The 22,735-nt window shown below is 43.1% G+C and overlaps 1 long non-coding RNA gene across 9 annotated transcripts in view; it reads left to right on the top strand.

The window, feature by feature from the left end:
• The window catches only part of LOC111272220 (uncharacterized), a 34,999-nt gene that overhangs the window by 4,676 nt on the left and 7,588 nt on the right, over window positions 1–22,735 (top strand). For 2 of the 9 annotated variants that reach the window (XR_015315643.1, XR_015315646.1), the window contains exons 2-6: window positions 1,138–1,335; window positions 1,588–1,752; window positions 11,270–11,704; window positions 12,280–12,428; window positions 13,682–14,593. This is a non-coding gene — a long non-coding RNA (uncharacterized LOC111272220). Of the gene's footprint in view, window positions 1–1,137; window positions 1,336–1,587; window positions 1,753–1,858; window positions 2,103–3,041; window positions 3,587–11,269; window positions 11,705–12,279; window positions 12,429–13,681; window positions 14,594–22,735 lie in introns of those variants that run through there. The other 7 variants (XR_015315648.1, XR_015315645.1, XR_015315644.1 and 4 more) reach the window with 7 other exon arrangements.

Here is a 22,735-nt window from a genome sequence, read left to right as displayed (position 1 = left end):
CTACTGTCAATAGGCGCTGCAGAGCTATTTCACTGGGAGCTTGGCTGGTACCAACTTCAGTGAGAATCAGGAGCTCTGCTAAAGGAGGCGCTAGCGGCGTGAGCTAACGGCAAATATTGACACAAGTTGGATTGACACGACGCAGAAGGCACATGCAGGGATGGAAGCTTCCAGTGTGCCAGGCTTCTTGAGGGCAGACGATGTTTGTTGGTTGGTCGGGATGTCGCTGCTGCCGATGGAGGCGACGGTAGCACAGGAGGAGGAAAGGCCACCGAAAAAGCTCGCTCGATACGAACGAACCAGGGCCAAGAGAAGGGGTCAGTGTACTGCCACCGATAGGGTCGAAATTCCTGAGAACGCCTACTATTATTTCGTGGCGGCCTCCATACGAGGAATAAAGGCCTGAAGAAAAGAGGACCGTAGAGTCGATCCGGTGATGGATTCAACGACGGAGGATCGTTGTGCCAAAGAAAAAAACGGCGACAAACTCAGGAATACATTTACATGGAGGAGTTGTCAAATACGCTTAGTTTGCGATCGCACAACCAAAGATTCCTTATAGCCAGCCCACAGCTGAAAGTGATTGCTTGTGCCTTGGGCTACACTAACCCGTTAATGTACAAGTTAGAACACTTATATATACAATAATGTACTATTTCTACAAGTGTATCTGCTATTTTAGATGAAATTTCTGCATAGTCGTTATCAGTTATTCTATAGCTGCTGTGCCAATATCATAAAGATAAAAATGTAAGTTCAAACATTACTACTGTTCTGAGCACTGAACTTTTGATACAGGCCGATTTGGCCTTTTTGGACATGGAAATGCTGATAATTAAATTTGCAGTAGTAGCTGGGTCCGCAGCACGCTGAGCCACCTAATAAACGAATAAACGAAAAAAAATCTGTAGGACCTCCGTTGATATTTCTCATATATCCAACGAAAACGGTAGACTAAGAACACCGTTTGCAAATCATCCCATATTTACGTCTTCGGCTATGTTACAAATAAAAAAGATAGGTGGCAAACTGAATATTGGCTCATGGGTTAATAGATTAAAGGGTACTTGCTTCTAAAACATTTGCTAGTGGAACAGCTTCGATTAAAAATGTTCTTCCGATTTGCGCCTTTTTTAGGTCATCACATAATTCCGGTTGGCCGGCCGGCGTTGAGACATGAACAGACATGGCTCAGGACAAGTGGGATAAGTGAGGTTCTCAACAGGTTCTGCGCCTTAAGAGGATCAAGGATTGACTTGGGATTATCACCAGATTAGACGGACTAAAATTTAAACACTTTCGTTTGCCTGCAAGCTCCGAACTCACATGTTCTGGGTATTGACCCCGTGCCCTAGTAAAGAGATCTAGTCTATCGTAGCTAATACTACAGTAATTAAAATGAAGCCGAAAAAACTTGCTTGAAACTAAGTTATTAACCTGTATAGGTTATAGCTAAAGGTCTCGAGCCTTCGAAAGCCTGGATCTATTTTTCCAAGTATTCCATATTTACTATTATTATGGTAGGTTGCTCTGCGAATGTGTTCTGGAAATAGATAAAATTCAGTAACCTTATTTGTGTCCCACCAGGCCAGAAAACTACAGGAAGCGAAAAAAATTTATACCAGATCCGAGTACAAAGCATTTTTCTGCTGTTGCCGCTGCCAGTTAACTCGCCGCGGTAACGTCTGGCTTCACCGCTGCAGCCAAACAGAGGTCAAGAACACGAAGCCGATACCGGCCATTCTATACAAGGTAAGACAAAAGCCATCAATAACTTTATAGTTCTTACTTCATATTTGTATAATATATGCATTAAGATACAATTTTATTTCAAAATGAAAAATTTATTTGGTCCCAGTGGATAATCCCTTGTAGTTGGAATAGCGTTGTACGTTGCTGAGGGATTTTAGAGCAATATGATGCAAAAGGAAAATGCATTGAAAAAAGCTTCAAATACGCACGTCGAAGACGGAAAACCTTTGACAGTGATCATGCACGGGAACCTGGTACGCCTCACGGTTTTGCTCGTCCGTCAGGGGGTCGTCCATATTGAGTTTAGGCCGCCCAGCTCCTCGGCATGAAAAGCTAAGGAAACTGAAAAGGTAACTAGGACATAACAAATCCTGAGACTTCTATGCCGGCAGTGCACCGTCCTATAATTCACTCCTCAAAAACCCAGTATACATGTTGCCCTAACCCCGTACTCACCGTACGTTTTCAAAACTAAGATAGGCTTGAGGAGGAAGCGTTTCGATACTGTGGAGAAGATAATGAAGAAATCACTGACTAAGCTGGAGGCTATCCCGACGACTCAATTCTAAAAGTGTTTTGAGGATTGGGAACTGCAATGGCATTCTTCCGCATATATTCTTCCGCATAGAGGTTATTTTGAAGGGGTCAACTTGAATTGATATAGTTATTTACAGTACGTAGATGTTAAGGGATTTTTCTTAGCCGGCGACAGACCGTTGTCCAACCAAAGTAGAATAATCGTAAACGCGTACAGGCAGGCTGCGTAAGTACAGTGGGACTTCTAATGGTGGCATATTTTTTTAAGGCTAATGATTCAACTTCCAAGTTGTAAATATTGTAGCTCTTCCGGGTAATAGGTAAAATAAATTTACTTAAAAAAGTAATCCATAATAGCTAATACGTCAACGACAGCAGCGTTCAATTTCCTTTAATACGGAACTCGAGTTTTGACATCCATTTATAGATGGATATAATACCTTCTGTCTATCCAATCAATGAGGTGAAAGAATATAGATTTTAATTCTCATGCTAAATTGATTGATTTCACAAGTAGGCCCTTTTTAGCTCCCGGTAGCCGTTCTTGCATCGTGCATACCATACTTGCCTCACTGTACATTTACCGAGTGCGACTTGAAGGCACACTAGTTGAAGTTGCAGGCTCGCCAAAATCACTTTGTCTTAAGCTTATTAACGAGAGTAGGCCTAGGCCTCCATCTGTTCATCTAGATCGGCCGACATCACATTGCAGTCTATTATATGACATTTTTGTTTCGTTGCATTTGCTACAGGTCAATGCTGTTGGTCAGATAAATACCTGTAACTCTCTAATGATTACACAATGCGTGCAGTGAGATCAGGGAGGCGCAATGGTCCAATACCACATTCAGTGTCTTCCCTTCAAGATAAGAGCCTCCATCCATAGACAACTCAGGGAATCGAAGCACCCTTCACCGTTGAAAAGGACCACCTGTCGTTCCCAGTTAGTTTCACTTATCACAATATACATATATATACGCATACAGAAAGCAATCGTGATAGATCATCAGAGATTTGGTCCATGCACTGTTGCATTGTATTAGCGATCTCGGTTCGTATAAGGTATGTATCTCGGTAAGATCTGCTTTCGTGGGGGACGCGAAGTCAAGAGTCATTTTTATCTCCAAGCCAGCTGATAAACACACCGGAAATTTCAGCGCCATACATATTGGAAATCAGATCATCTGTACTGTTACTAAATGACTCTCAGCCATACCATGGTACATACATACTATTGTGGTATATACTACAGTTTCTGATCGAAATTCACAGTGAAGGCAAATTTGTTTGATCACCATATGGTTCGTTCTCTTTTTCTAAAAAAGGAACACACGATGAAAAAAGCCTTTCATGGGTTTCTTTTCTTTTCTTGAAAAACAAGCATCCAATAGTTACTAAAGCAAATATCAAAGCTGCTTTAAGTGCCGACTAATGTAACAAAAAAAGGCCTTCGGCTAAAGCACCGTGAGAATACGACGCAAACGCTATAGGTAGAGAGGTTCCTATCGGTATAATTATTCGAGTGCCCTAAAAAGTGTATTTATTTTATTACTCTGTGTTTTACAAATAGGTCTCACTATTTCACTAAATTGTATACGGTAAAATAAAAGACGTTATTAGTTTGTTAAATGATATATTATATGTTACAGCCGCTACACGAGCTTGTGTTGCATTACTGTCTTAAATAAGTGCGGTAAGTAGGACCTAGATAAATTTTCGATATCACTATAGCTTGTCTCAATTAAATTCGCTTCACCCGACCTCGTTAACGTCCTTTCCGGTTTTGGCGGATATAAATTGTCAGGTTTGAGCCTATAAAATTTGAAATACACTGGGTTATCTAAGAGAAAAAACTGTCGACTTACGCTGCAAGCAAAACCTCAAGGTAAAGCATCCAATCAGGGTACTATAGTGAATGCTTCAGCAGAAAAGGCACATTGGGACAGATTTGCCAATGTGGCTATTGTAAATGCATACAATCGTAGTACAGATGATTTCTGCTTCAGCATATCTACGATAATTTGTTTAAAAATCCATCGTATGGTGTGCCTTTCTGGGCTTTTCTCACAGATATGCCCCAAGCGAGGTTTTGGTTTTCCCTCTAATACGTACCGGCCCACTATGTTGTATCCCGAAACTGACAGCCGCTTCTTAACTGCAATGCCCCCCCCCTCTAGCCTGATCGCTATTCAAATTCGAGTGCGAAGGGGTTAACAGCCCCCTCAATGTGAACTATTTCTTTTCTATTTCCTCGTTGTTAAATAGCCGGCGAGCGCGCCTTATAGGGCAAGTCAGTCACACTCGCACAGATCAGGTATTGCTTGGCTTACCCAAGACAACGCTCTCGGAACCGCGAGTCGTCCACACAAGGGTTTTGACTATGTCGTGAACACCCCGCCGATCGAGTCGAGTGGTGATCGAGTTCTGTTGTAGTCTCAATGGCCGGTGAGTTCGCGATGGCTAGTCCACGCATCGAGAAGTTTCGGCTGTGGTTGTTGTCGTGTTCTCAACCAGTGTTGACCTCCCCTCTCCACCTCAAACAGAGGTAAGTGTTTACATGGCAACAACCTGCACAGCTTTGGAGACAAGGTTCCTGGCATTAGCAAAACGCAAAAATCACTAACTCGAAAGCGAATACAGCAGGACAGAAGGCCACTCGAACAAAGTCTCGCGAACAACCAACCCCCGTTCATATCACACGAGGATGCGGGGTCTACAATGAATACTTTCGATATTATGATCGTACGCGACGTTTCTCGTCATTAGAAAATGTACTTTTCGTTATATCGCGATAAAAGTAGATCTAATTAGACCTAACAGAAAGCAACTACTAGCAGATATTTATCGTCCAGCTATGAACGTGCTGAAAGCGTTTCAGTACCATTGTTAAACCTGTTAGAAACAAACCGAAGTCTCTTGTTCTCTATATAGCTGATTCATATGCGTCCAACGAAATATACGTGATAGCAGTACGGAACATACTACATCGTTAAGTTGTACTACTTATTAATCGGTGTATGGCAGATGTGCCTTTTTACGTAAAAGGAACGAGCCCATATAATAAGACAAATCATCGTTAAATAGACGTTACGTATATCGGCGCCTGCTGTATGGCACACAGCGCCCCTGGCGGTGTAAATGGAAACTATGCTGCACCCCTATATTGCACCCTATAGCCACTGTTCAGGTAAACAATCACAGCTGATTGAAGCCTATGTTTAAGGTGTAAACTGTGTAATGTTTCAACTGAGTGTTTATCGGATTTAATCGGGTGACGCAAGTACTCGATACGAAGATACGTTTTCTTTTAACCTTCCTTACCTTTTGCAACTAAAAGGAGCGACTTTTCAAAAAGTAATTTAGTATCCAAAGCTCACATTTATTTTCAAGTCCACATACATACGCCGACTTACGGCAATGCTAGACAACCCTAGAGGAAGTCTGTCCAGGAAAGCGGTTTTTCGCGTTTATAAATTTCTTTAGAAATAAAATTGCTTCTTGTGAAGTTGATACGTCTTAGCCTTCCTCTCGAAAGTTTAGCGTTATCAGTCATGTACACTGTATGGGTTACAAGTTCGCTTGCGACCCGAACAGCATATTGAGCGGCCCGATTTTGGTCTCTAAGCTTTCGAGTGTTTCATCGAGTTGCTATGCCTATCTATGCCCCGCTTCTCTCATATCAGATGGTATGCCATCAATCACATCTTCTAACTTTTAAAAATATTTGAAGAAGCTTCTCGTCGAACGCTTCCAAAGAAGATCCTATCTCTTGTTGTGTGTTCGAAAAGCGAGCAGGATAATACCTGTTTTAGACTTCACATTTACCTCCGTGCATGGTCGAACATAGATGTTTCATTCATTATGCTGTTACCTTATAGCGCTTCGATACGAAATTTTGAATACTGGGCCTAGAGTCTATCTAACCGGGCGAAATAAAATGCCCTTATTGTCTCTTACTATCATGTGTTTCTGTTTAAGCATAATCTTTGTTTAAGCACAAAGACTAGTTCGTATCCTATCCGGTTTTCATCTAACGTTCCTCATGCAAACTTCGGCAGTTCGGTGATGTGTGAAAGTACGCGCACGTCTTCTTGCGTCACGTGACCCATATTTTGTACCGAGCCTGGTATATGTCAGGGAGACGCAGTATTGGGTTCGGGTGGGCTTGAGTAAGAGCCGGAAAATTCTCTTGTCGAGTGTCAATGATGAGCCATTGTTCGAAAGTGTCACGTCGCACTCAGCAGTGCGGATACGTATATATGACCCACACGATCTTTACTTGTGTATAGCTGATAGCGATGGCGACCAGTATAACAATAAATAATATATTTTAATATTGTAAACCGCCAACGCCATAAAGCGTCACGCATTAGTGTGTGTTCTCCGAAAATATCTGTGCACTTTGTTAAACATCTGCCACTGTGTTTTAAAAATCTGCATGTAGTTTTCCTAAAACATAGTTCAGACTCTGCGTTGAAAATGAAAATCTCCACCGCCATATTCCTACGAGAATTTCCGCGGCTATCTTACGTAAGGGACATTTACAAGATCTGATGTACTACTTCATCGTCTAAGCTTATTGCGATTGTCTAGATATCCTTCCTTCCTTCTCTTTCACCTGTCCAAGAAGCACCTCGAAGCGCTATACAGCCATTGAAGTTGTCATCAGCGGTTTAATCAGTCGGCAGTGATCTCAACACCGGTTCATTCTCCATTTAGCTGGTTCAATATGATCCGTTGTCGTATTATGATAATATAATACAAATGATATTAATAGCTTACCGGATTTACTACCAAGAGGCTGCCTCGTGGCCCCTCTATCTATGCAGATTTTGTCACTAATAAAGTGGTAGAGACTTTTTAGCTTTATCTTTACATATTGTTTTTATTTTCGTCATTATACCCATCTTTCTCAGTCGTCATGGCTTCGGTGAGATGAGGTCGCGACAAACATTAAAAGCTACTTACACAGAGTATTCTATAGAAAAGTACCGAAAACGTATATCTAAAACGTCAGTTGATATACCCATACAAATGTACCAAGGCAAGAACCGATAATTAGCATAAGGGGCGCACATAAGGAGGCCTTAGTCTTTTCAGCAGAGCGCCGTGAAGGGATAATCCCTGGCAGAATTAGGATTATTAGGAGTGACGCGAAACGTAGGGGAGATTAGGTGACGTTCCGGTATCGTCTGGTCTGGACGCGGCGGCTGCTGCTGCTGCTGCCAGGTTGGGGTAGTACGAGGAAGACTGCTACCGCTACCACTAAAGCTGACTTACCCTGTTGGCCTTCCGGTGTCGAACCAATCACCGCGATCTGTCAAACATAGAGAAAAAAAAAAGGGAAAAGAAGTTGGGACATATTAACTCAGGTGCTGGGTCGTCCCAGCGGCCGTATTGACGGTGATGACTAAATGCACGTTCGGTCCGGGAGAGAGAGAGCAAGTCTGACTTTTTGTGGAGCTTGTGGCGGCACTGTCGAGAAGCGACCACGATCGCTTTTCAAGCAGGACGAGGTACGCGACGAGGGAGCAACGAACCAGACCTGGTTTGCTAAATATAGTCGAGACAACTCATCCCCGTGTGTCAACGTTAGCCGTATGATTCTGATTTGGTTCTCCTTCGACCTTTCTTTGTACATGAAACAATGCAAAACATCCTTGTCAAATATATTCGAGTATAGAAACTCTGCTAGATGATGGTACTGTGAATTTTTTAGAACAATGACAAGCACATGCGCAATTCTGTGAGACTGTGCTCGATTCAAGGCTGAAGGCCTGAATTAGTTGCAGGTTTATGGATCTATAGTCCAGTTTGGACCAGCGTGGTCAAGGCGGACAAAACTTACAAAAAAATCAGGTACAATCATTGCTTAGTCGCGTTTAGTTTTGCGTCGAGTCGTTGTTAAGTATTATCGTTATTAACGATGAGCGACGCAGTTAGAGGGCGTTCTGGTCGAAGATTTTTTTTGTTTCATATGTGAGATCCTATGACCAACCTCCAAGCCGTTAACAGATGCCAGATATATGGACTTACCACTTGCTGTTGTCATCAGAGCTGCAGCCGTGGCCGATGCATTCCAACAAATCGGCGCAGTGTACAGAAGACGAAGACGGACCACAAATTCGCACACCGATCGTATCTGAGCGGTTCAATCTTTTGAAAATATGGCTCAAAGATCAGAGACAGACGGGATCGTGTAGAACGAGCGTAAGGAGAGGAACTATGAAGTCAGACCAAAAGAGCAATCAAACAAAGCAGACGACACGGGGTCACCCCGACGCCACTGATAACAGGCGCAACACTAAAAAGTAAAACCATTTTGCGGTTGCTGCGCCCACTTTGGCAGAAGACGCCATTTTCTATTGGCTTGCCGCTGTTCCCCGCGCCAGCCCTCGCCGTTCTGAACTTCAGCCGTGCTTAACCACTATCTCACGTGGTTAGAATAAAAAAAATACGGCTTCAAAATAAGGTAACAACAATGTGTAGATTGAGTGGCGATTTACTGATCGTCCGCGCGTTGCCCCACAGCGGCGAGTCCTGACGAATAGAATAAGCAGTCCGTGAAATTCTGAATTTTAAGCGCTCGGGACACCTAAGCCGTTCCCTCATGGGTTTCTATTGAAAATCAAGAACACGACTTCGAATGTTTTGTGTTAGATGGCATAAAATATATTTGGGTAGGTATTGGCGTTTGCCTTTGATACATCAGTGGTATTCATTCGTTCGTCGAATTGACGGCATTGTAACGTTGCACCCTAACTTAAGATTGTTATTGATTTGTTGCATTCCATTCTAACTTTTTCCGTAACTGTAACATTAAATAATATTAGAGCATCATCTGCAAGCAAACTATCATACTGCAGTTCGAGTTCGAAATTGTCAAATTCAGGACACATAGTGTCCATACTGAGGGCTGTCTGATACAATAAAAACATGGGCTTTCTCGATAGATGCGTCTGATTTGACCCCCTTTAAGGTCAATTCGATCAAAAATTGGCCCCGCCTCGGTCGAGTTCAGCGGCTCGTGAAGCAACTGACTGGGCTCAAGCCAATAAATCAGTGCAGAGGTAGACCAAAATCGTCGGCCGCTTCAGAGCTGAGCGTACTAATTGGCGTGGAACTCCTATACCGTAACAGTAACTGGACTCTATTTAGCCTATAGGCACCAAGACGAAACGCTCGATGAAGGGAGAGAAACAACACTGCATTATATCATATATATTTGCTGTTGAGTATCAGGCTAGCTTCGATCGGTCCTTGGCCCAGAGCTGATCATCCGACAGACGTCACCGATCTTCGCCGAATTCGTCTCTGCGCTTGAGCAGTTTGCCGCATGATGTTCATCACAAGCAGCCGCTCCCGATGCGTGTGTCTTGCGTATATGTTGCTAGGCTCGCTCTGACTCAGACCTCCCTTACAGATCCGCAATCATTTCCTTTTTATTTCTCAGACATAATCAGCTTTCGGGTTGGAGTCGCTAGGGCTCTGTGGAGTTTCAATGGCTATATAACGTTCTTGGCCTTTAGATTTTGTGTACGTCGTCTAGGCTGGCCGAGCGCGGCATGGCAGGTTTCGTCTGGTCCTACTAAGGACCAGTTGGACACTCCGTAGTGTTTGATATGTTGATAAATGTTTGATATGACGAACAATTACGATGACTAAAGAAGAAATGGTAGTAATTCTAACGAGCATAAGGATCGAGCTATTACCAGATATTTTTAATTGATGAAAGAACGAGCTGGTCGCTTTGAAGCACCGATCTTTCCTAGTCGTCTATTGACTAAACCGATTTTGGCCTTTTTAAACGGCGTTTAATAGCCGTATCACTTTGGCTTGTTATGACCTATGTAAATACAGTCGTTATATACATAAGTGTTTTCCATCCCGGTCTCACAAAATAGTTTTTTTTTTCAACATATGATTTGAAGGATCGCACTCGGTATATCCTTTGAAAATACGTTATGATTTCCACGTAAATGCGTGGCCATTAATTCTAGATCATTTGAATAGCAGAGACGAATTGTTACGTAGCTATGTCACAACTCAATGAAGACGCCAACCTCAGCCCGTTACAACGTAAGCATTTTCTCGGCCACGATCGTGTGAGGTCATGACTGATTGTTGTCGACGGATTGCCTCTTCTTGACAAAGAAATCATGTCTTTTCTCCAAAACAGCAACTTAGCTGGCCATAAGGGCCTCCACAGCACGAATGCTCAATGCGGATAAAAACCCAGATGCCTTATTATTATTATACGTATAGAAGGAATGTCGCTACTGGTTTGTTCGGCCATCATCGCGGTGTTCTCAGATGTTGTATGCAGGTCTCATGTGTAGTTTTTTTTTTGTCTGTTTCAAAAACAGTCCAATAATATAGTGCTCGCAAAATAATGTTTCTTTAAAGAGAGGGCACTGGAAAGGTAAAAATATGAATGAAAAATCATCGGAGTTCGTAGAACTGCACAAGTGGGATGACGTGGTCTGGATAGCTAATATACATCTGACTGATTGCATTGTTGTTGCATCGTTGATTCAGATTTTAACATCGGCAAAAACTAGTCAACAACAATTCAACATGTGGAACATTTAATACCGGAATTTAGCAGTAGAAAAATTTTGGTTCATAGCTCTTTGTGTGCCGTTTCATAGATCTGTCAGAAAAGATACAGATGCAACAAGATTCATATCAGCTATATCATTTCGTGTGGCAAATGCTTGACGTTATACCGGAGAATAGGTGATTCCAAAACCTTGGTGTCACCAAAAAAAGATTGCAAACATATGTAGTATAAAGAATTACACCGAAAGAAACTGTATGCTAAGGCATTGCAGATAAACAAACAATGGCTGTTCTGATCACCGGTTGCGCCGTGTAATGAATCTTTGGAAAATGGATCACGTTGTCAATTCCGATGTTTTTTCCCTTTTTTTTTTTACTTCTAGATTTTACCGACGAATGTTTTTCATTTCGCTTACAGCAGTCGCAAATTTCCTATGCACACCCGCCTGCTTGTCTCGCGTTCTTGGGTACCTTTCAAGCAACCTCCGCCACCATTTCTCCAGACTCTTCTTGCTCATCAGACGCTCGTTTGCCGCCTGGATGACTGTAGAATCAGGGTCCCTCACTTGTCGGGTCCATTGGCCTTGAGGCCAGACCTGTCACAAGATAAAATGAAACTGTTCGCTTAGAAAGCAGGCATTGGCAAACTGATGGCCCAAGCTCCGGTGAACAGAAAAACTTCTCCCCCGTCAGCCTAAAAGGCTCCCTACAGTCTACGAGGCGCTCACTGCTACTAAGTGGCCAAGAACGACGACGCTAATAGCTAGGCTCTTCTTAAGCCAGATTGCGTACCGTGTCCTAATTCACCCACTCGCCGGGTTCGTCCACCGTAATACATGTAGCTGCACAAAGGGTAGTTTTGGTCCTTATAGTTTTCCCACAAGTGCACTCTAGCCAACAGAAAAAAAACAGTTGACAGGAGTAGGAAAAAAATGGTCCCATCGTATCTGCTATGCGAATGCAGGGTACACCGTATGGCAGTGTCAGTAGATAATAGAACTTTGGGATCATATTGATCAGAATTACCGCTGACCTACACGATGACGCAAGCCCGTACATATCGCATCGAATATTTAGTAGAAAATCTGGTTGACAAGAAAAATCGAAAGCTACATTCTATCCTGTGCATGCGTTCTAGACCAACAGGCGCGTACTTCAAAAGATCCCCTCTAGGAAAATGGATCCAAATTCAACGCAACGCTAGTAACTAATTCTTGTGCCCAACAATAGTCATCTTTAATCATATTACTCTACTGTATCTCTTAATCACTCTCGCAGTCCCAAAAGCAGACTTTACGTCGACAGGACCCTTCAAAAGGAACTATCTAAAGAAGGTTCACTATAACAGCTGCAATATAGCTGTGCGGTCCTTGCCAATTATGGACAATTCTAGTTGTTGATAACTTGTGCCCGTTTTTCTTTATACAGTTTTGTATCGGTCCTACCCAGTCGTTCGCTTGAGAGAATCTAAGGAATTGCAACTATTTTAGGGTCATCGTGACACACGTAGACTCAATCATGCGCATATACCCTCGCGCAAATTGGCGGTCGTGCAATCTAGCCTCCGCTTTCGATCAGTAAGTTCTGTTTATGACAATTAGATTTAAAACTTTACCGCCATATGTACATGATATTTAGTGTGTATGACATACCAGCACACATGCTGACGTCCCGTTGTCTGATAAGCCTGAGTCGGTAAGCTCATGTTGTGTGTGTGTGTGTGTGTGTGCCTTTTCTCTTAGTCCCGCTTTTCCGCTATATTTCGGTACCAGGAACAACTATGGTGACCGCACAAGAATTAGCGGTGTAAGGGACAATGAAGAGGACCAAAGGCTTGCTCTGCTTTGTTAGATGGGGGACTTCGCGGGTGGGCCCCGACGCCGTAGCGCCGATCCCATCAAAACTGACAGCTTCGCGCTGACGCTTGCGTTCAGGCTCGACCATAGCCGCTACGATTAGAGTCGATGCTCTGATTTGCGATGCGGAAAACAACCGACAACGGCATACATCATCAACGGGTAGTCTCGTCCGTTCAATGTTTTCTCTTTCCAGCCCCGGGTTTTTTGAGTCTCACCGTTCATCAGCAATCCAGCGAATCAAAATGAACGTTGTGTTTCTAATTTATACAAAACGCTCGGTCTTCCGATAGTGGTAGAGATCGTCACTGCTGCGAAACATTGGTGTTACATTGTACCGTGCCGGCAACCCGGCTGAATCAAACGACGGATTAGCGTGAGCTATCTCACGTGGAGGCAATGGCCACGACCTGCACACACACACACACACACATATATATATATACATTAATAAGGGTTTCTCTCCTAGACAACTTAACAAGTTCTGCTAATGCAGATTTTGAAGTAATGCTCGCCAAATGTAGCAAAGTGGAACGAAGGCGGGATTACTGCTACAGCGTTTAAGACGAGACCGCTTATTGTTATGGTATGACCTGATTGCAGAAAGTGTACCCTCCACTTCATAAAATGTCTCATTTACTACTAGAATTATAGTAAAGTATTGATAGTATTTCTCAAAATAACCTAGCTTCACTTCAGGTGAGAAAAGTTAACTATTGCCTGTTATTTAGTCTGCTTTCTCAGACGCTGCTTGGTAGTTCATTCGAATACTACCCTAATTATAAGTTGCTAACAAAGGGCAAAACTGACATCGATGTCAGCTGGTCCAATAATGAACAACAGGCATCGAAGCTGATCACTCTAAAGAAGGTTGACTTGTTCCTGTCGATTTCAACATGTAATCTGGTGGCAAATGAAGCATTTACTCTCTCACAAACGTACTGATCGTTGATCATCAACGTATTTGTTCACAGGGTGTTCACCCCTCAATATGTTAGTTGGTTGCGTAGCTAACGGCCGGTTCAAAGTGGGGCACGGTTCTCGGCCGAACGCACCCTCGGCACCTCATTGGAGTTAGATCGAAACGTTAAAATGATAATGGCAGCAGCATTGATCGGCGGCACCCATTTTTATCCTATTCGAGAGACAAGCCAATGTGAATCCACGACGACATGCGTACAAAGAATGATCGAGAACTACAACGACGTCAGCAGCGACAGTGGCAATGACAACGACAACTCCGTAATGGGTGCGATGGATCTAGCAACAATACGTAGACGTCTGTATAGAATTGGTTGGACCTCGAAGCTGATAAACAGAAGACATCGTTGCGTGGCATCAAAGCAGAAACGACAGTCGACGAGAAGTATCTCGATCGGGTGGAGAAAGATCTCCGAGGAGTTCGCGATAAATAAAGAAGTCTTCATAGGACGGAAAGTAACGAAGTGTCTAGGGTAACGATTTGATGGATCTCTTCCTCCGATGTTTAGCTATTTGTTCATTTGGTATTTTGGTAGCAAACGCTGCATTAAACGAAGCTTCCTTCTTCGTCGGCACTGTGCGTGATGTCCGGTAACAATATTTTGGGTATCGCAATATTGAGAAGAAAAGCCTGTTGACACGTGTCGAAAGTTTTCTATCGGTACATACATATTTCCTTACAGCAGTCACTCAAGTCTCGTCGACCCATTGTTGGCGAGTCGGCAACCAACAAACGCCTCCCTGAGACTGGATCATGTGGGCTATACAGCAGGTTATCTTCAGAAGCAAGTTGTCAAAGCTTGACATAGAAGACTAATACAGTTCATATTAACGCGATTAAAAAAAAATATATGCGGAATTCTTCTGTAATTCTTCGCTAAAAAATTCTCTCCATTGAGTATAGTTAATATACATTTAATCAGTAATAAGATTTTGAGATACAAAACGAACTTGTCTCTTTTGTGTTACCTTTCCTTAACTTCGGTTCTGCCGATACTAGAGTAAGTAAGTCAAACTACTAGAACAGAAGAAATTCGATAGCAATTAGCTATTAGTGAATGTTTGCCGAAGAACGATCTGAGACTATCTGGCTGAAGGCAGTCTTATACTCGATGTCCTTATCGGCCGACTGAAACATGTTAAACGTCGTAAGCTTCCGATAAGCCCTAATAAGCAAGCGGGTGACATCTTCACTGGTCTCTGACAAGGGGGTTGGGAGAGAAACTCGAGGAAAAAGGGGACTGCTGAGGGCAACCAAAGAAGGGGGCGACGTTCTGTGCCTCTACAATTTGACTCCTAAAGTAGCGCTGGGTCCAGGAGCGCTGTCCTGAGACAGCCTGTGGACCTGTTATTGGCGGTTCATGGGATCTCCCACGCAGTCCGGTGTTTCGTTGCTAGCGCGGCTTTCGACGCAGGCCACAACTGGCTAATCCTTGTTCATCGAGCTTTCAAACATCAGGCGAGCAGTAAGTTGATGTTAGTATCCGGCAGGCAAGACGTCGTTGTAACCATCTCCTGCGGCTTAGCTCTTGCCGACCTATGGGTTAACTAATCTGGGCGCATACATCACATTCCGACCTAAGGTAGCCGAGCAGATAAACTTGAAAGCGGAACGCTTAACTGCTGTCGATCAGACGTGCCCTTGTCGTAGAAAGTGACCCGAATCACGCGAAGATATTAGACCAGCAATGTTTTCTAAAAAATGTATACTGCTTCGTACCGTTACCATGCTTAGTTGCTCAATTAAATACGTCTGTAGCTTTTAGGTGCTTGAATGTATGCTTAGTTAGACGTAACAAAATGGAGATACATCAGCCTCATCCTAACTGACGTCCATCATGGTTGGTATTGACTACTAACGATATATTTGCGCATTCCCCTAAGACACTTAAGTGAAAGCATTGCTTAACCGATTGAATATTAAGGCTATGCGTCCGCTACGTTCTGATAGACAGAAAAGGAAACACGTTTCTGGCTGGAAGTATGTCATTGCATCTACATATGATTTTTTTTATTTTAGATCATGCAAGGTGACATTTATGGAAGAGCGTAACAAATTGTTTGAAAGCATGATTGATCGGCAACCTTAACTAATAATAGCACTACTCAATTGGCTTGTGGACAACCATATTTGAGTTTCCTTATGTAATTTCTCTCAATGGCTTCTCAAGGTGAAACGCCAGTGGGTGATGCTTGTCCGCCAGCTGGTTTTTTTGGGCCGTGGAAAGCCTTGTTATCAGACGGATATAGATCGAAAGAAGCGGGTTGAAGCCAACGTAGGACATTCGTCCGTTCAATCCAGGATGTAACTGAGACATCACGGTAGGATCTGGTATTATAAACAAGTAACCAAATCGCAAGCTTTCATTGCCGTATCAATGGTCTACGAGTCTTTTTAAAGTCTCAAGATGGCAGATTGTATTAATTGCTTCATACATTGTTTTCGGGGTGTATGATTTTAGTAGATGCTTCAATTGTTCACTCCAAATACGCTTATCGCCTTACGTTCGAACGTGTTCGACACTACCACCAAACGAGTTCTTTCCAAACGATGTCATTTTCTTGCTTGGTCTCTGTTTGAGTAGACAAAGATTGAATCAAGCCTCGCCTACAGTGACCGTATGCTCTATAGAGGTTTTTTTTTGTTGACTGAAATACACCATCTGCATTTTAACTAACTTGAACTTAACCGGTTTCAAGGGACCGATTTTTTACTAAGCTTTACTAGCTGATTTCAGAATATAGCTTATAATTCTGTAGCACGTGATATATGATCAAGTGCGAGTTTTGGCAAGCACAACCCTTCGATTCGAAGTGCTTTCGCGAAAAGCCCCCGCGGTTGCTGTAATGAGCTGCTTCGGGTTCCCACATCAGATAACCTCGTCGTTGATCTTCAGAACCCCGATTTCCGTTCGTGATACGTCTGCGCACTACGTTCATGTAGTCTGCGTCCGTTCAAGGCCCCTGCCTAATGTCTTCGTCAATAGGCGATAAATTTCCACAGCGCTGTAGCCTTGTGACTAGAAATCCTTTACCTCCGTGCGCTCATTTTCAAAATTTCTTGAATAAGTTCAACCGGTTTTCACTCGCAAATTTCTATACTTCAATACTCGAGTGTCTGCTAATTAAATACAGGTCGTAATTAAAAACTTATTCGATTCCAAGGACCGCCGTATGCGGAACGGCCTAATATTATTCCAAGACGCATCTGCTTAGGTGTGTACGATAAAATTGTCGAGCTCTCGGCACAAACTTTTGTTTTTTTATTGAGAGAAAATTTAGTATGTATATCTATTCCAGATAACAGCTCTTTTTTGAGTTCAGGCTAAAGTATTTATCTTTTGATGAATTAATGTACTTCACTGTATTATACAAACGTATCGACATTTCTAACATTTCCAAAAATATAGATATTTGGAATGTATTAAGACGTCGCGGCTGATTTCTACTTCCTCATGTTTATATGACCTGTAAAACTTGAATGAAAAATATTAATAACTAAAATAGATACATATAAGTATTTACTCTGATGTCTCTCGCGGTTATTTTTGTCTTGCAATGAAAAGGTCTACTGAATAAAACGTATTTCAGATCTTTCGTTGTTTGTTCAAGCCTTCAAGATGTTCAAGCAAGAAAAAGTTTTTTTTTTTTAATCATTTTTTTTTATCCCAATATAAAGTTTTACCATTCTCCAACTCAGTGCCGGAAACCGACTCCATAATCGCTGCATATTGGGTGCCAAGAATTCATTTGTTCGTTTAAGTTGAAGTTTTCTGGGAAGGCGTTTTTTACTCGACATATATAGAATCGTGTAGAGGGGTCTTTACGCTGGCCATATAAAACGGTTTGAGTAGCCTGTTCTGTTAATGTTGGATATATTTTGGCTAAAGTTTACAGGAAGTCATGCTGTTGTTAGACATGATTTAGTTTTCTGAACGGTTATCATTAAACGAGATTAAAAATAGAAGCTTCAAAGAGTTCTTCAAGTTCAAAGAGCCGTTCAGCCTTTAATAATAAGTTTTTTTTAAGTATTCCACCAAATATGGATCCATGCTTGCCTTCATGCAACGCAAATGTGGGTCGATTTATGTCACAGAAGGAATAGCCTTGAATAGGACGGTGGGATTCCGTACGACAGTCATAAGTGGGTTAAGGGAGCCCACTAAATACTGCCTACAACAAACAAACAGCTTTGAGCAAATACTACGAACGGTATAAAGATGCCTTTTCGATTCGGTCTCAAGATGGTCGAACGACTAAAAATGTATAGGTCCAATTATCGTATTTAACGATACAATTAACGTTTAAGTATTAGTATTAGGTACTATTATAATAATCTTTACAGACTGCAAAAATATGGAATGAACCAAAAGTGAATCCTGTTCATAGCTCTCAGGTCATAGTAGGCCCACTTCTAACCTTTTCTTCTAAAAAATGGTTGTTTCACCAATGTGTTACTTCTTCGCTAATGTTTACTAACCATGTACGACACATACCATCTGATCCTTAGGCTGCAATCATTTGAGTTAGCCTATTTTAGGTTGCAGAGGGTCATGTAAGGATTCTTTTCCCAACTTACTACATACAGTGAAACAGCGAATGCATCATAATTAGAAAGTTGGCTAAGGCCTCTCTATCAATTCAATGAATCTGTACGATGTGCTTCGAAACAGCTCGGATAAAAGCTGGTTTCGTTAAGCACCGCTCTGAAAAACACTGATCTGTTCCTGTTTTAATATAAAAAGCCTGTCGAAGCAGCATAAAGTTCCATGTTGAAAACAGAAGTTAACAGTCTTAATTAAGCGAAGCGATACGCGATAAGGTATGGAAACGGAGAAGTGAGCGCCATCTTTAAGCCATATCTTTCCTGGACGAACGCAACGGCATTACGTTGTTTGTCTACGGATAGCTGAGCATCTGGATTATGTAATGACAACAAGAATAACAGTTTCGATCGATTCCTCTCTCGGCTGCTGAACATAAAGTAAGGGAGAGAATCCAGGTTTTATGTTATGGACGTGTATCTAGACAAGATTGGCTGGAAGAAATGGCTTTCTATTTCTAGAAAGATTTAAACATTGGTGGGTTTTAGTGACTGGTGACGATACCTAAAAGCTGACTATTTCATTTAATAGAAGCATCAAGTAACTCAACGCAACTCACTGGCTGCTAGCTCATGCCGAACTTCCATTGACGCTTAGGGGGCAAGTAGTAACGAAAGCCCTGTGCACATAGTGAACTTTTTATTCATACACGCGTGCAAGTGTACGTCATAATTTCAGACCTATGCTTCAAACAGGTAATTTTCTACTTAAGCTGCTATACGTCAAGTAACAGGGCCTGAATGCTTTGGCCCTTAACAATAGTTTGTTATAGAAAAGCCCTGAGTAGGACCGCTGTCTCAAGCAATCATTCAGGCCGCCCTTGAAGTAATTAAGACTTCTCCATGCAGGCCGCGTTATCACCAAATCTGATTTGACACCATTAAATAGCACGCTCAGCCTCGCGGGTCGCACGACCCAATGCAATTTCTTTGTAAGCCCGCTAACCGCGCATTACGAATCTACGACGAACCCGCTCTGTATGAGGACATTAACGGTAACTCACCATTCTGGTTACATCGTTAGTTTGAGAAGGATCGGTATCGTCTCGAAGTGGCTTTTTTCGCCACTGTGATCGGTAGTCCTCGATACCGTAGCCAGTTATGCAAACAGGCCACTCTATTTATTTATTCATTGATGTTGATATGGATTATGTTGCCGAGCTTATCGCATTAATAGTGCTAAGCACCGGATGATCCTTCGTAGATCCATCCACCTGAATTCCATTAACGCTAGTGGATTTTCGACCATTTGCCATCCGCCTGTGTATACGAGAGCTTGTTGACTCGGTTGGCTTAGGCCGTGTGAGCAGTTGCAACATACTGTATCATAAATTTAGAACGACAGCGAAAAAAAAGGCCTAGTTAAGTTAGTACCCTAGGCTGCCACGCTTATTTGCGCTCTCAATGGCACTCGTATCATCAGCGGGTTGTATCGCGGTGCGAGTAATATAGCGGAGTTCGGGACACGCTAGAACGCTCGGAGGTTCTTAGATGGTTAGAGAGGATCGTGTCAAGGCGCTGGCCTCTATAGTCGGGTCCACGGCCTTCAAACCTCGCTATAGAGGCAGTAACGCAAGGAAAGTATATAACTGCAAATGATCACACTTCGCTGCTGGCTGATGAAGCTCGAGCTTGGCCAATGCACAGAATTCCGGGCCTTCGCCCCGAATAGCGTCGAATAGAACTGTAATAGAAATGCAGAAGATGGCGGCGAATCCTAGTAAAAAGATAGGAGAGGTGTTGATGCTTTTTCGGACGAACAAATTCAAACAGCTCTCACAGAAATGTATGTGGCCCTGAAACTGAAGCGGGTATCAACGCTTAATTGTGCTATACTGAATTCGGAAATGTTGGCTTGCAGTTAACTAATTCATTAGGCGTACCATTGTCCCCGTTTAACTTAGATAGCGCAAAGTTACCTAGAGGGCAAGAGCACGTAAGAATACAAGTACCCTGCTTACCTCTTAAGATTCAAACTTAACAATCAGGTTAGATATGTGCGGGCGTTCTTTTTTGAAGTCACTATAATCAGAAGTCGTCTTCAGAAGCCGGTTATTGAAACAAACCTATGTATTTAACATGGTCGGATTAAGATATCGTGGGTGCCAGTGGAACAAGTTTAGAAAATTTGTTATTGGTAATGCAAGATTTTCGTAATCTACTTGTATTGATTGGGCCACAGGTGTTCGCTACTAAGTCTGCCCATTTCGATATGCAAGCTTATTGAGACTGACACTTTCACTACGTTTCAACTTCTGCAAACAGGATACAATCTGACGGTCACTGCATTCCGTACAGGTAAGCATCGTTCTATTTCTGGCTAAGAATCTATAAATTCCGTTAAGCCAAAATGTGTTGGTATCATATGGCGTGTTTTGTCGAGCATGCATGCACGCACGCACGCACGTACATCCGCCCGCTCCGCACTCGGCACCGGTGATGAGCAGCCACAACAACGGCTGTTACATCTAACGATGCTGCGCCGCATGGATCATTTTACTTGACGCTTCGAGTCTGCTGCAGCATATTGAAAGGTCGAGGAAAAGGTGCCAGGGGAAGGAGGCAACAAGCGCCAAGCATCAGCATGGACGGCCAACAAATCTTTGACGCTGCTGTTATCATCCGTCGCTATCGTCGGCGTCGTTGTCGCCGACGCCGGCATCTACAAAAAGAGGAACGAAAAACGTTGCGCTGATGCAGAGGGAATGTTATGCGAGTTCAACAGCGGCTGTATAGGTGTTTCTGCTGCTTCTGTTACCCCTATGAAAATTCGGATCGGCGATTTACCCGGCTCGGTGGCGAGAGCCGCGAGTATAGCGATACGATATATTACCAGCTGGAATGGAGTGGCCGGCGTCGGCGAGCGAGCAACGGAGTCAGTGGGTCGTCAACTAGCTGGGTCAGAACAACCGGCTCATTCACTCCCCCTCCCTCATGGTTCGTTCGTCAATTCTTCCGATGCCGATCCGGATTATCCGTACACAATCACTTCAGCTTCAGCTTCAACTTCTGTTTCACTATTGGCTACCTATGGACTGATACCTGGTCCGCCACTAGCAGCGGATCATGCCCAGATTTTCTGACCGCGAGTGCCTCAAACCTATCTGCCTACCTCATACCTGCTTAACTTTAACTAACTACGTGCGATGCTTCGCGCATCGGTGTGTATACATCTTCTTCTTCGTCGTCGTCGTTGTCGTCGTTGTTGTTATTGTCGTCATCGCTATATACTGCTGTCTTCATCGCCTTTCGTTTTTCTTCTTCGATATTGTTGTTATTGGTGATGATGATGATGATCTGCTCAGATGACCAGCTTCGATCGATGGCCTACAGCACAACGTTGTCCTCGCAAGCCTTACAGGCCACCTGCAAGCCAGTCGTAGTTTGTTGTAGGGCAGGGGGAGGGCGGCCATGGCAGTGATTAGGATCATTTCAGCGATCGTAACGACAGCTAGCGAAATTTGCGCTGCGCCAGTATTGGTGGTGATGTGTTCGCATCCCCGTGTATTTGGCCCATTCCGCACAGCCCGTATAAATGCGCGCCCATATTGATGTGTATCTGGTTTGAACATAGGAGATGTGAGCTGAACGATCCCATACGGACGGATCGGTGGCTTACGAATGCTAGCATATGTCCCATATGCGCATTCGTTCATGTATATATGTGTATGCATATATGATGTCGGATTAATCCCTTGGACCGGTGGCGGCAATTCGCCATTGATGACTTAGTGGAACAGATAACTCACAGTAACGCCAATTCGTCCAAGCTGCTAAGTCAACTTGACTCAGAGAGACGGAGACAGCCGACGATATAGCAGAAGTTTTGCCTTTCGTCACAGCAGAAGCTGACAAAAGAAAAAAAAAAACGAGAAAGTTGAGGAAGCTAGATAACTGGCCTGAGAGCTTTGCAGACTATACCTGCAACTAACGGCCGGCGCCTTGACTACGATTGGTGACCAATGTACGCAAGGCACCGAAGTCGTCCTAATCCATACGTAAGCCGTCCTTTGTATACGCAAAACTAAGCCGTCTACTGTTAAGCAAAGAAACTATAAGAGATTCAAGAAAGCGCGACGAAAAAAAAGCGATGCATCAGGAAAGCAGTACGGTAGGACAATATCAGGCCGATCAAGTCAATGATCTGCAATTTGCCGTGAACAGATTGGAAGCAAATTTTTCGGTGCATTGTCACCCGCTAACTGAATGTCGAATATTGGCTATAAGGTATTTACTGTCTACCGGCACTGCATAAGATCAGTATTCAAAATAGTACCACTGCTCAGTATTGATATTATACTTGAGCTTGTGAATACGCACTGCAAGAAATCGGCCTAACTCCGGAACTGCGGAGAAATTTTTGCCGTGAAAAATCCTGAGAGCTTAACCCGTCCTATCGAAACAACAGAATATCCAAATGCTACACCATTTGTTAGCCTAGAGA

Source organism: Varroa jacobsoni, unplaced genomic scaffold (genome assembly GCF_002532875.2).
Source record: "Varroa jacobsoni isolate VJ856 unplaced genomic scaffold, vjacob_1.0 contig01794, whole genome shotgun sequence".
NCBI classification, from domain to species: domain Eukaryota; kingdom Metazoa; phylum Arthropoda; class Arachnida; order Mesostigmata; family Varroidae; genus Varroa; species Varroa jacobsoni.
The sequence above is the reverse complement of the archived record's forward strand: the minus strand, read 5'-3'. Positions and strand labels throughout refer to the sequence as shown.